Source organism: Oryx dammah, unplaced genomic scaffold (assembly GCF_014754425.2).
Source record: "Oryx dammah isolate SB20612 unplaced genomic scaffold, SCBI_Odam_1.1 HiC_scaffold_1, whole genome shotgun sequence".
Taxonomy (NCBI): domain Eukaryota; kingdom Metazoa; phylum Chordata; class Mammalia; order Artiodactyla; family Bovidae; genus Oryx; species Oryx dammah.
The window spans coordinates 63,714,097-63,729,012 of NW_024070185.1; the positions used below are offsets into that span (position 1 = coordinate 63,714,097).

A 14,916-nucleotide genomic window follows, 5' to 3' on the forward strand; every position below is an offset into this window, starting at 1 on the left:
TTGGGCAGCTAGGTTGTTTTAATCTTTTGGTATCATAAGCAACATAGTGCTCCTGCAGTTGAAAATTAATTTGAAATATAAAAGAAGAAAAATTAGAAAAATCTCTAGAAAAATGACCAAAAGTATTTAAACAACTCATAATATACTAAAAGTATTACTATTTAAAAATTTGTAACTTAGCATATTCACTTTCTACTAAATAATTGTTTTAACCAAATTTTCCAGTTGACTAGTTTGCTTTCAACTAAGTTGTATTTGGATAAAACTGATTTTGGCCAAAATGATTTTAAGATAAATTGGTGTTGGACAGAGTATACTACCAGCATTAGGGGGGAAGTCTGAAGGCAGAGATAAGAAATAGGCTCCCCAAAAGGTTCATTAATAAGAACAGGCAAGTTTGAAACAGAAACATCGCCAAGGGCAATGGTTCAAAGTAGAAGGAAACGTCTATCAAGGAGCTATAAAACTAGCCCAAATAACTTAGAAAGTGCTAGTACGCATATGAGGTAAATTCAGTTTCAGCTGCCTGCTTGGACACGCTCCCTTAGAAACAATACTGGATTTTCCCTAGGTTCCCTAGATAAAAAAAAAAAAAAACTTTATAATCTGTTTGGGGTTCAAACTGAGGAGGCGTGTTCCCCAAATTATTCATTCACAGTCACTTTCCCAGTAAATGAGGTTCTGGAGCTGACTACTGCATGACAGGGAATCTAAACCACTTCCTGGGCATATTATGGTTCCCTCTCCCAAACTATATACAGTAATATCCCAAACTGTCAGAAAAAGCAGAGGTGGCAAATGATGTGAATTTGCACAGAAAGAAGCAACCTGAACTGGACTGCCTCAGGAGTAAAATACCCAGGTAGTGGGTTTCAACTTCTGGACAGCTGATTAGCATGGCTAGAGCCCTCTCTGGTTTGAACAATCTTCAAAGGAACCCGATTATAGTTAAGATTTCTTTTTAGTCCATTATTGCTCAATGGAAAATCCTGGAGAGCTTTCTTAGAAACCTGTATTCATTCAAGTGTTAACTGGCTGCCAAGCTGCTGGTGTAGCTGAGGTAAGTAGAGAGGTAGTGGGGTGGAAGGCAAAGGCATCTTTGCCATTAAAGATGGTGTTCTCTAGGAAGGAAAACAGAGAATTGCATTTACATTCAGTCACAGCAAAGCAGGTGTGAAAAAACAAGGCATATGAATCAATCTGTTTCTAGTAAGAAGTAAAACAACATAGAGAGGGACTAGTCACAAATGGTATTGGGGCAAGTGAGTAGCCTCTTGGGGAAAAAAATTAATTTGGACCTATCTCTCATACCATACACTAAGAAAAACACACCACAAAACTTATGTGTAAAATAGAAGCCATCAAAGCAGTAGTAGAAGGCAGTTATAACCTTGTAAAGGGACAGGCTTTCCTAACTAGGACAGAAAATCCGAAAGTCATCAAAGGTAAGACTGACAAATTCAACTACGGCTTAGGAAAAAATCTACCTGGGAAAAACACCACAAGCAAAGAAAAAAGACCAATAACAAACTGGGGGTAAGGGGGATATTGCAATTCACTTTGCAAACCTCCATATTAAACATCAACCACAAACTGATGTTCAAATGACTCCCGCCAAAAAAGGCAAAGAATATGAGATACTTCACAGAAAAGGAAATACAAAAATATTTTAAACATATGAAAAAATATTCAAACTCACTCATTAAAAGAAATAAAATTAAAAGTACACTAAGATAATAATATTCACCTATGAGATTGGAAAAAAATCCAAAAGTTCAAGAACACATTTTGTTGGCAAGAAGATGGGTAGCATGGTGCTCTTAGACTCAGGTGGGAATATAAACTGCCTCTGTGAAGGACAAATTGGCAGTACCTATAAAACTATTATGAGATACACTCTTTGACCAGCAATTCCACTTTCAGTAATTTATCCTACAAAAATACTTGTACAAGTGTGAAATAATCTATGTAACACTGCAGCACTGTTTCTAATAACAAAGACTGAAATTTCCCAAATGTCAATCATTATGGTACTGATCCTATATCCACACAACAACATGCCAAGAGTTAAAGTGAAATATACTTCATATATTTCTCCATTGTTATGTAAAGAACACCAAAACACCCTGTTTTGTGAAAAGAGCAGAATAATATGCATATGCTTTCACTGGTATAAAAAAACGAAAGCAGAACAGAATTTATAGTTGTATTGACTTGGATATAATTTTAAAACTCTGAAAGGATAGGAATTGAGTAGATGGTGGACAGAAGTGGAAGAGAAACTTTTTATTTTAAAACATATTGTAGACTCATGTGGATGCATTTCCTTTGCAAAAGTTAAATCTTAAAGTTTAATATAGTAAATGTTTAGAAAATAAAGCTTGAGTTACTAGATAATATTCTACATTCGCACCCCTCCATTTACGGGTTATAGATGGTAGACAAGTGACTGAGGCCTTGAACTTCAAATTCAAAGCACAATGAATGTTACAGAAGGAAATATGATATGGAGAAGAGAAGAACTTACCAACGAACAGGTTATATAAACCAAGGCAGAGACACTAAAGAAAAGAGGGAAGGATACTATCGTGTGAAAGATCGGGGCAAAAGTGTCACATCAAGATAAAGGGATAAGCCAGAGGTTAACTCTTGAGATGGTTCAGGATCAAAGGTGATATAATTCCATAGGGTACTTGAATTTGTCAGTTCAGACACAGGTGTCAACAGAGTGCTGTGATTCAGGGGTGCTGCCCTCAGGTGGGCAGCTGCAATGGACGGAAGGACAGTGCAGAGGCAGCAACACAGTGATGAACAGCAGGCCTTCTCTGCTGTTCACAGGCTGACCCCGAGTGAAACCCTCTGAGAAAAGCAAGTAAGGCCACAAGGCTGGTTACAATAAAGGAAACAGTATTTTGAATAAAGTTTCTTGAAAACTGCTTTCATTCATTCATCAAATGTTTACAGAACACCTAATCTGTGCCAAGAACTTCTCCACAGGCTCAATAAATTCATCCCCCCAAACAAATATGTCCAAAATAATTTAAACAAAATGGCATTTTAAAAGATTTTTGAGATAAACAGAAGCTTAAAAGTTTAAAAAAGAAAAAGTCGCTAAAAGTTAACTGACAACTATAAAGTGCTACGAAACTATGGTAAATAGATTTCAAAATGTATACAGGTTATCCTATTATTTTTTTAAAAAGTGAAATCAATGACAGCTTGTGAATTTAAATAAGACAATCATTTTTAGAAATTATAAATAATGAGGAATTGTACTAAAGTTAAAATTTGGCTTCATATTCTCATCACTACAATTGATAAAACAGGAAAACATAAAAAGGGAACTAATTCAGAACAGATGTCAGGGAAGAATTTTTCCAGTAGTGAACTATAAACATGAGGAGGAAATAATGAAAAATGTATTATGGTAAAAATTAGAATTAGTTACTAATTACACGATTCAAGTAGTAAATCAGATACCTAAATACATAGAAGAGGCATTTAAAATTACTGGATAAACCATGTTTTTACTATTCAAAGCTAACTCAGATAATACATAAACCTGTAATGTGTTAAAATTTGGCTATTTCCCAATGCCTATAAAGTCAGCTCTTATTTATCCATAAGGGAGAAGGAAATGGCAACCCACTCCAGTATTCTTGCCTAGCGAATCCCACGGACAGAGGACCCTGGTGGGCTGCTGTCCATGGGGTCGCACAGAGTCGGACACAACTGAAGCGACTTAGCGTGTGTGCGTGTATTTATCCATAAAAATGTATCCAACTGAAAATCTAACAAGTGTGCAAACAGAATTTATTGAATTCTTCCTGCCTGATTTGCTAACATTTTTCCAACTTAATACCTATGTGGTACTTTACTTTTGACCTGCTTTCTCAATATTTCACTTTATCTATTTACACTCTAAAAGGAAATGTAAAGACTTACAAGCCCACCATCACCAGTCCTTCTCTAGGAAAAAGCAAAAAGGGCAGTTTCGCCTTAGCTGTCACATTTAAGAAGAAATGATTTATGCTTAGCATGCAGTAAGAATCAGAAAGGAACAGGAGGAGCAAACAACAGCGTCTATTCCAATGAAAGTTTATCAATTTGTATTAAGTCAATTTGTGACTCATCCATATTCAAATGAATGAAAAAAAAAAACAAATTCCAAAGCTAAATATAAAATGACTTTTGGACTATCCAGGTTTCTGCTTGTTTTCACTTTATGGACAAAATAAGGCTGTGAAGCTGGCAGTCCATTAACTCTCTCAGGTCACCAAGATCTCACTCAATGGCTACAATTATTTACCATAGGCCAAAAACGTTAAGTATGATATTACTACTACTACTACTACTACTACGATTTGTATAGTATACAAAAGAGTTCTGAGCCACCTGACTACAGCAATCAGGTAGTGACAAGAGGCTAGGTCAGAGGTGACACAAGCATTCAACCTCAGAAACTGAAAGATCCTTAAAGATCACATGGTAAGCCCAACATTATTAATTTACAGATGATGATACTTAGGTCCCCCAAAAGATTACTTAACTTACCCAAGGATGGGCAGTTTCACAGCAGCAAAACCGGTCCCAGGCCTCTGAGAAGCAATCTAGTACTCTCTGTAAAATACAGCATCCCACTCTTGAAGAATATGCTGAAGGACTGACCTTGTACATGTGAGGCAATCTTTTTTTTTTTTTTCTGGAGTTGGGTGATAGTAAAGAGCTATGTAGTTACATGTGGGGGATACCTCATCCATCAATCTAAGATAAAATGCAGATCTTATTTCATAGCCCTAAATAATATCCTGAATTTATTTATCAGACATGAGTAATAACTTTTCTCCCCCAAATTACTGTGGGCTTCCAGAGTTTACCAGCAACTGGCGAAAAACATGACTAAGAAATAAACTATCTTTTCAAACAGACTGCAAGCCTATCCTATTAGTACTAATGGGGTTTCCTTGGTGGCTCAGACAGTAAAGAATCTGCCAACAAAGGGGGAGACCTGGGTTCAATCCCTAGGTTGGGAAGATCCCCTGGAGAAAGGAATGGCCTGGCTACCCACTCCAGAATTCTCACCTGCAGAATTCCATGGACAGAGAAATGTGGCAGGCTACAGTCCCTGGGATCATAAAGAGTCAGATATGACTGAGCAACTTTTACTCACTCACTGTGAAAAATATTATTTAATGAGATTAAAAAATAATATTAGCACTTATACTATTAAGTAATCATTCCATCTCTGGCTGTTACTCTTTTCTGAAATTTTCCATAACAGAAAATCTATGCTGATTTATTATTTACTTTTTCCTTGTTAAATATTAATATTCGAATTCCCATGAGCCTCTAAAACTTCTAAGAAACCAAAATTCCAAAATCTCTTTGCCTAGCTTACTTCAACATATATATAGTGTCACACAAATCTACTTATATATATTTTAGAAAAGATAAGAAATTCAAGAATTTTTATGTTTAACTAACTGGCTATACATAGGTGCCATGGTTCTGTTTCCTGAACCTTAAGAAATTTTCCCAAAAGAAGTTGATATTAATACTTCTTCACCTACAGCAGTCCATTCTTCACTGAGAGGAAGCAGCACAAGAGAAAGTACAAATAGAGGGGAAAATGATAGAAGAGTCAAACCAAAAGTCTGTCAGGAAAAAAAAATCATAGCAAATCTTCCTACACAGATATAACACAAGTCAAGCTGCAATTTCCTTGTATCACCATGCAGCTGTCTGGCCTTGTGGTGTGCATCCTGACAAGGTACATTCAATTAAAAGTGTTAAAAGTTAAGGTAAAGAAAATAACCAATGTATGATATCATTTTGTCCATTCATTCCAAGAATATCCTAATCCATATAATTGGTTACTTATATTATAGCTGTTCTCTATTCATATTCAAATTTAGATGGGGAATGTTTTATGGGTATTTACTATCTCTGTTAGACTTAGGAGCCACAGGAATTTCGAAGATATATGAGGCATGCTTTTGAAGCTTACAGTTTGACAGGGGAATAAGCAATATACACAAGAGTACAAAAAGAAAGCAGTGAAACAAGAACTTTATGAAAGACTAAAGCACAATCAGAATTCATTTCTTGAGCTAGTTTTAGAGGAAGGGTAAGATTTCAATAAGCAAAGACAAAGAGAACTCCATAAAAAAGAAAACTATGAACAAATGTGGCAGGGTAAAAGGATGTCTGAAGCACAGAGAGGATATCAGTTTGACTAGGACAGGAAAATTACATGGAAATAAAAAAACCAAGGTGTGCAGCCTTTGGGGTTTTATTTTGGAGACAATACCAGCTGCTGAAGACTTTTGAACCCAGGGGTGATATAACAAAGGCCTATATTTCATATGTTTGGAAGAGACTATTAAACCTATGGTGTTATTTAGCATAAGCTTTAAAAAAAGTGATATAACAGAAGCCATACTTGAGGAAGAATAATTTGGCAATAATAGAATTGACAGAAAGGGATAGTATGCAGGCAGGTCAAAGAGAATACTACAATTGTCCCACGTTCATAAGCTGAGTAATTTAAGTGGATAAGTCAATGTTATGCTAAGCTACCACATTTTATATACATATCTTGAATGTAGTACAGAACATCTATAGTAATTCAGGAAAACATGGACTTACATACAAGTCTCCTAATTTTCCCTCCTATCTTCACCTTAATAACAAATTCTGGCTTGAAATTTTTATTCCACTTTACCTCACTCAAGTTTTTTATCAATAAGACTCCTTATCATCTTTACATATTAGCAAAATCAACAAGATGTACATACATATCAGTGCTAAATCAGAAGAGCACTTAAAGCAATTTTTAAATCCTATTTTGTTAAAGAATTTGCTTTATGTCATACACAATAAATTTCCCTCAAATTTCATATTTTATTTTCCAAGAGAAAGAGCACTTTCTTTCTTGCAGACTACAACCACATAATCAAAACAAACAAAACATAATTAACCAGTGAATGTGTAATAGTTACTCCATAGAGTTTTTTTAACAGATTGGCTGCCACCAAGTATCATGAAAGCAGAAACTAACTGCTTTCTTTGCTTTGGGTGTAAACTGGGCCACACAAGAATGTCCCTCTTCTAGAAAAAGGACCAAACCAGGTTAAGTTTTCAACATTTCACAGATTAAGATAGTCTTATTCTACTGGATTTCCCAAAAGAAGAGATTTAATTATAAAGTACAGTTTTATTTAATTTTTTAAAAAGTCATCAAAAAGGTACGCCAAAATGGTCAAGTTACATAAGCCTTACAGAAAATTATGCCTTTTTTTTTAGTAAATCAGACTTTTGAAACAGTATGGAACAGATATTTGAAAAAGAAGACTGAAAAGATTCACTTGGTTTGAGGTCATCTGAAGAAGTGCATATGATTAGGGCCCCAGGTTTAAGCAGGGGGTGGTGTCCCAGTTTGTAAGAAAGCCTAGTTTCTGCTTCCATGACTTTCTATTTGAGTGCAAAAATGTTGCCACTTATCAGTGACCACTGGAACCTCTCCAATAGTCAGTTCAGCTTCCTACCCAGAGGAGCACTAAGACAGCTGATTGGTTCAGAGCAATCAGACAACAGGCCTCAGCCTCAAAGCAGTCAAGGAACAAAGATTGGTGACCAGATACTCAGGGGCAAAAGGATGTAAAAGGCAGGAGAGGGGGGGAAGGGGACGAAGAGAGAACATAATTAACCAACATAAGCGTCCAGAAAGTCACATCCACTCAACATGTCAAAGAGAAAAATGCTTTACCTGGAGACATTCCGCTAGGGGTGGAATTTTTTTTTTTTTTAAAGATAAAAATATCGAAACCGTCACGGAGGAAATCCAAGTCATATGAACAAACTTAACTAACAAGTTTTACACATTAACATTTACAAAACGTAGTTTACTCAACAAATTCACTGAAAGATGTCCTATTTCCTAAAAACTGTACCCAACAGTTGTCCTTTTGAGTGATTCCAGTCCTGCACGCGATTCCAAATTGAAGGGGGAATGGGTAGGGTGCAGAATACATGAAATTTTTACAGCATGGAAATAAAAGTATTTTTAAACCTTCCTGAGGTTAAAAGTTAGGCAAGAGGTAATACGTGGAAACTGTCAAGTGCTTTTCTACACACCCACCCACCAGATACCATCGCAGCCGGCTAGGGGAGTCTCCCTCTTTTTGCCTGATAACTTCACTTTCTTTGAGGTCTGGAGCTGGTGATCACACTGGCCGTCATGGTATTTTCAGTTAACAAAGCAGTTACTCAACAGGGGAAAAAGCCACAAAGGAGCCGAGCAGCTGCTGCTGCACCCGTGATGCAAGCGAAGGATGAGCCCCGGGCCGCCACCGCCGCCTCGGCTCCTCCGTGACGTCCGGGAGGGGTATCCCCGGCTCTCAGGAAGTGGTGGCCGCGGGCGGCTCCGCCCCCACGCGACTCTGGGCTGGCGAGGACGCCGGGTGGCGGGAAGGCCGGGCCCGTGACTGACGGGGATCACCCGCAGACAGCGGAGCACGCCCCGCGGGCCGCGCGCCCCGGGCCCTCCCTCGAGTCACCCCTCGTGGCGGTCTCTGCGCCCTGACTCGCCCTCCGCTCCCGTCACAGCCCGCGCGCCCCACTCTCTCCCACAGCTCACACCCACTCACCCCGACCCCCTGCGCCGAGCCTGGCCCAGCGTCGCCGGTCACCAGACGGGGTCGAGCCGAGTCCAAGATGGCGACTCCACCCCCGCCCCCTCCGCACTCCCCGCGGGGTCAGGGCGCCCCCTCACGCGGCGCGCTCGCGCCCGAGGCCCCGCTAAAAATAGCCAGGCCCGACTATATTTGGTGCGGCCGGATCCAGGCGCGGCCGCGCGCACCCCGCCCCGCCCCGCCCCCGCGCGCACCCGGCCCCGCCCCGCCCCGCCCCGCCCCTCCCCGCCCAGGCGCTGCGCTGAATGGAGAAGGGGCGGGGGTGACCGAGGGGAACCTACTCCGCTATCTGCGGCGCGCGCCGGCGGCGGGGCCGGGCCAACCGCCGAATTTAGTAACATCGCCTGCGTCAATCACGCGCCTCGCGTGCGTCAGTGCTGCGCGGCTCCAGGTCCTGCTCCCCCCACCACCCGCCTGTCTTTGAATGGATGCAGTGTAGCAGCGCCCTCCTTCCTTCCGAGACTGGATTGGAACCTGTGGCAGTGCAGAGACTCTGTTCCTGTCCTCTAGGTCAACTTTCGTAGCACCCTTCCAGGTCTTCTCCACACCACCCTGTCTGAAGTGGAAGTGGAGGCGAAGAAATATACCCAGATCATATATAAAACTTTAGTTTTGTTTTCAAGTTTCTTGTGCTAGCTCGAACCTTCGATTCTGAATTGAGTGCTCCGCCCCACCCCACCCACAACACAAACGCAAAAATTGTGACAGGTCAGAAACATAAATGTCACGTCTGATTCAAGCGGACCACATGGGGACCATGTCTGTCTGCATAGTTTCACTCAAATATTTTCTCCTCCTCAAAAATTCATTTCTAAAAGTGGTTGCTTTCATCCAGCTGCAACTTATGGAGCTAGGGGACTTTAACTCTGATAAAATGTTGTTATTGTTTTCAGCAAGAAATTCACACTTATATTAATCACTTCCAGGAAGAAACTGCTCTCCGTAACAGAATCTCCCAGGCTTTCAGCTCACCATTTCATAACAAACGCGTCTCGGGAGACCAGAACAAATCCCCTAACGAAGGACTGACTAATAAATCCTGTTGATTGATTTCGAAATGTTTAATTTGGGAGGTGGAGGGGAGGCCCATCTACAACCATCAAAAAGTGAAAGTGCAAAAAGTGAGAGTTCCATTTCTGACGGGAGAGGGTGATTTGCAGCAGTCAGACCCGCTCAGCTGTTCAACACGTGTGTGTTTGTTTTACACACATTAAGTAGTTGCTGCTACAGCACGCGCGGATGGTGGATGTGCACTAAATTGGGTTGTAAGGTCCAGTTAGGAAATTCACACCTTAAGTGTAAAGAAAGAAAACCTTATCTCCCCAGAGTCAGCGCTATCGCTGTGCAAAACACGCACCCAGCAAATGACCGGAGGAGGAGAGGGATTAAACCTAGGCACCGAGAGCCAGAGAGACGAGAGACGTAAACAGCTTTAGGCTGTTGCTTGGGGAAAGCGCAACTGCACCTCAGGGAGTCTTCGGACTGGTGCCTGACTCCTGCACTGGCTGCCAGGTCACTCAGAGAAGCTGTTTGGCGGAGCCTTCGCTTTCGGAAGAGCTGTCCTCTTTCTTACCCCCTCGCCCTGGCTCCCTGCCCCGGGGCAGCCTCGGAGGCGTGCCAGTAGCACTCCTCCAACTTACTCCACCCGAGCCTGACAGCTGGGCGGTCCCGCCTGACCTGCGGGCGGGCCGCTGCACCCTCTTACCGACTCGCGACCGGGCGAGCCGCGCGGTTGCAAAGGGGTTGGCAGCACTAGTCCGAAAGGTCCCCGCGCCAGGACTGGCTGCGCCGCACAGTTTCCATTGTGCTGCCCTGCGAATGGCCGGGGAACGCGCGCGCGCGTGCTCGCACATGCACACACACACACACACACACCCTCCCTCGCACACGCGGAACCGACTGGGCCAGAGGAGGGAGGAGGAGGGTGACGTAGCGTCCCATGGCGTCACATTGACGTCTCGCATTCCAGGCACTCTATGGAGAGGGCGCTAGGGCTCCTGTGGCATAAATGACGTGCCGAGAGAGCGAGCGAACGCGCAGCCGGGAGAGCGGAGTCTCCTGCCTCCCGCCCCCCACCCCTCCAGCTCCTGCTCCTCCTCCGCTCCCCACACATAGACAAGCTCACACCCGCTCCCTCACTCGCACACACAGACACACGCGCGCACACACGCTCCTCACACACACTCTACTCTCTCCCGCGCGCTCACACCCCTCTCGCCCTGCGCCCTCGCGGGTGCAGCGCATCGCCGCAGTCGGACTCCCCTCCCGGGCTCACTTTGCAACGCTGACAGCGCCGGCGGTGGCCGTGGAGGTGGGAACAGAAGCGGCATCCTATCCCCTGGTCGCGGCCGGAGACGGGACGCCCGCGGAACCCCTCGGCGGCGCTCTCCCATGAGTCGGGATAGCAGCATCCCCTGCCAGCAGCTCACTGCCTCTGGGAGCCGCTGGACTTGTACACCGCAGCCCTTCCGGGACAGCAACATTGACTCCCCCCCAGTGCAGATTTCGGGGCAGCTTTCTAGAAACTCGCACTAAAGACGGAACCGCCACAGCATTCAAGTACGTATGAGATTCGCTCAGTTAATAGGGGGACTTGTTAAAAAAAGTTGGCGCGCTGGGAAGCTCAGATTCTGAAATTGACAACTTTTTGAGTTGGGGCTTCCCCCCGGCCCCAGCCTTCTCGCTCTGGCTTTGCTCGCGGAGTCGCCGGTGGGTTCTGATCTGAAACTTTTCCCTCCCGGTAGCGGGCCTGAGGGGATCTCCGGAGCTTGTGGGATTCCTCTCCTTACCCGAAGAGGCGAAAAGCCTCTAACAAAGAGGAGAACCGGGATTTGTGCAGTAGCAGCTCCAGCGATGTAATTCAGGGTATTTCGGCTCTAGTTGTCATGGTAATGATGCTCTAGGCGGCGGCGGCGGCGGCAGCGGCAGCGGCAGCGGCAGGGAGTTGCAGCTCCTGTGATGAACGGCAGTAATTTTCCTGCCTTTTAACTAGGATTGGAAATAAGGGCTCCAGTGGGTCCAAGTTAATCTACCTAATGGTGACTCCGAGATGGTTGACTGGGAGGAAGCTTGGGAGGAAAGGGGACCTGGCCGGAGTTTGCAGCCGGGTTCGGAGGATCTCAGAAAGAGGGCGTAATTGTAGGAATGTGGCTTATTGTATTGAAATGAGCCTGGGGCTCCACCAGGCACGTCTGCCTGGCGTCGCCGACTTGCCCTTGTACACTTTTCCCTTCGTAGGTAATCGGGTGTAATTGCCGACCCCCGTGCCCCAACATGCGTGGAGACGGTGTCCCCCCCTCCTCTGGGCCTTGACTTGGTATGGGTAAGGCATGTTTTAACTGACAGAATTCGCGCTTTTAGAGAAGTTGCTCGGAGTGTTTTACTCTTTATAGAAATGAAAGTTCTCGGTGGTAAGAGGAGAACGGTCAAGCGAGTGGAGCTTGCGGAGACTGATTTCCAAGGGCACCACTCAAACCTGTTGGAAGCTTGGGGCAATCGTGAGGTAGAAGGCATTTGTCCCTTGATTCTAAAGAACGTTCTTGGAGATTGTCATTTACCTGTTGTGCCCACGGACTGTCTAAAGGGAAGAGCTGCAAGAAGTTTGGTAATCAGAAATCTCAGGCTATTATGCCAGAGCCCTAGAGTGCCGGGAGAGAGCTACAGAGCGCCGTTCAGTCATTTCATCGCGAACCCAATCCTGAATCTTCTTTTCCCACGACGGAGAGATATTTTACAGAACTGAGTTGGGTAAAGGAAAAGCTGCCCAACGTGGTTTCTGAGCACAGTCAATGAAGTTTGAGTTTATTCGAGTTCTCTTATCTTAACAAGATGCTCATAACGTGACTATCAAATACCTCTTGGGCCACAGCAGCCTTCACACCCGCTCCCACCCCCGCACCCACCCAATCCTACCCCCTTCCCTCGGACCCTGCGCTCGCAGAAACTCTCCCCCGCGGTTTGCCTCGTCTCCCTCGGTCTTTCTGAGAATCTCTATCTTTCCCTTTCTGTCGATCTCTCCTCCACTCCTGCTGCCCCCGCCCCGCCTCCGCCCCCGCTCCCCAGGGTTGGAAACTCCGTGGAGGAGCCCCGGTCACAATGGTGCGTTTCACGGTTTCCTTCACACACTCCACCACGGGGAGGGGAACACGGGGGTGTTCCTTTCGTCTGCCCACGAGAAAGAAAGGGGCTTTGACAGAGGTAGTTATTTCTTCCTAATTTACAACCCCGAGGCTCCGTGTTCCCGGCCGCGGCGGCCGCGAGCGGGAGCGGAGCAACGTGTTTCCAGGCGCGGAGGCTTTGCCTAGGTAACCAGCCGTTTCGGGGCGGGGGGAGAGGGGGGTGCGGAGAGAGTCGAGGGGCACTAGGCTCAGCTGTAGGAGATGTGGTGTGGCTTGCCCACCCCACCCCACCCCCGCGAACGCTGGGCGCGCGAGGGAAGCCTCCCCTTCCTTGGGGAGACGCTTCCCTCACCCACCCTAGCCAGAGGTCGATCCTTGGAGAACGACTCCGCTTGAAAGACCCCAAAGAAGGGCGGGAACGTGGGCACCTAGAGGAGGTGGTGGGAGGTTGCTGGAGATTCCCATTGAAGATGCGGAAGGACGGGAAGCGCACGTTACAGCCGTGGGAAGATCCTGCGCTAGGGCGAGCGCAAGCTTTCTGTAGTATCAGCTGGCGGTGGGGGTGGGGGTGGCAAGGGAATCCCGCACTTCCTGGCTGTCAAGGGCTTCCCGGATCTGGGGGCTCCGATCCCCTTTCCTTTCAGGCAAGCCGCGGGCGCAGGGGCGGCGGGAGACAAAACTTACTCGATACCCGCGGTCCGCGCACGCCGGAGGTTTTTGGGATTTGGGCGGGTTTTTTTCGGGTGCGGGTTCCCATTCTTATAGCTATGAGTGGGTCCGGGCAAAGGGGGCGCTATAGGCCGGAGAGTCGGACACGACTGACCGACTGAACTGAACTGAACTGGGGCCATGGGATCCTTTCCCGAGGCCCACTGAAATGCGCTTCCAGGTACAAAGTTTCGCTGAGGCTTTGCGCAGAGACACTTGCCCCAGAGCCGCTCTCGGCGGCCTCTGGAGAGTGGCCCCTCCGGGTCGTGCCCCCTCCGGGTCGCCGTATGACCCCGAGCCTCGAAGTCGCCACTCTCTGGGATACCGCCCGTGGGTGCAGGGGGGCCTCCCTCCGCTGGTACCAGCAGCGGCAAACGCCAACAGCCTTGTGCCGTGCTTCCAGCGCCGGCCTATTTCCACTGCGCCCTTTTGTTTGCTTGACCCCTGGACCCCGAAACTCGCCGCTAATAGAAGCGAAGCTCCATTAGCATTTAGAATGAAAAGCGCAGACTTTCTTAATTCCTCGGGGCATTCATGCATTCGTTTCGGACCCTGTGCATTTCCTACGCAACGTGTAAAATTTGTATTTGAGGGGTGGGGGCGGGTGAAGTTGGAAAATATTTTCCGCTCCTACACACTCACAGACTCCGATTCCGGCGGAACTCTCCTCAAGTGTTCCCATTCTTCGGTTTTCCTGACATCGCTAGCTCGGAACCACTTGGGGGGTCAGGCAGATTAATTTCTGGGCCACAACTGGTTGCGCGTTTTCTAGCCTGGGTTCGGGAACCACAAAACCGCCGTGAGCGCGGACAACCTTTCCTCGGCTCCCCCACGGCGCTGTGATGCCTTTTGCCCAGGGACTCCGGTCACCTTAAACATTGCTTTCTTAGCCTTTTAATTCTTTGTCATTTCTAGAGATCCCTACCACCCCAACCCCCGCACGCCCAGTCCAGGCCTCGGTGACCCAGCATAGTCTCACTGTGACCTTTATCCTTTCTCCTGGTGCCCGCCCCCCGTCCCCTCAGAGCCTACTGCGGAAGAGCGCAGCCCGGCAAGCCCCATCGCTGAGACTGGACCCTCAGCGGAGCCGGGCAGCACCGCAGCCACTTCACCCACCCGGTCGTCCCCGCCTCCTCCACTCTCAGCCTCCGCTGGAGAGACCCCCAGCCCCACCATTCAGCGCGCAAGATATCCTCCAGGTAGGTCTGAAGGCACGACCCCTTATTCTTCCCGGGCTGGGAGATGTGGGTGGGGGAGCCACACATCCACAAGCAGGCTGGTGGACTTGCCCAGCGCCAGGACAGTGAGTGACTGCTGGCCGCGAATTCCACGGCACAGGTGGCTTCTTTGCACGAAGCTCCTCTGGATACCACACGCTGTTGCTACCTAGTGGAGCA

General features: G+C 46.4%; 1 protein-coding gene across 3 annotated transcripts in view; it reads left to right on the forward strand.

Annotated features, from left to right (window-relative positions):
• Nucleotides 1-10,700: 10,700 nt before the first annotated feature.
• The window catches only part of NR4A3 (nuclear receptor subfamily 4 group A member 3), a 42,418-nt gene continuing 38,202 nt past the window's right edge, over nt 10,701-14,916 (forward strand). For all 3 annotated transcript variants that reach the window (XM_040238962.1, XM_040238970.1, XM_040238980.1), the window contains exons 1-2: nt 10,701-11,252; nt 14,545-14,718. The gene's annotated coding sequence lies outside the window, so the exon portion shown is untranslated. The remainder of the gene's footprint in view (nt 11,253-14,544; nt 14,719-14,916) is intronic.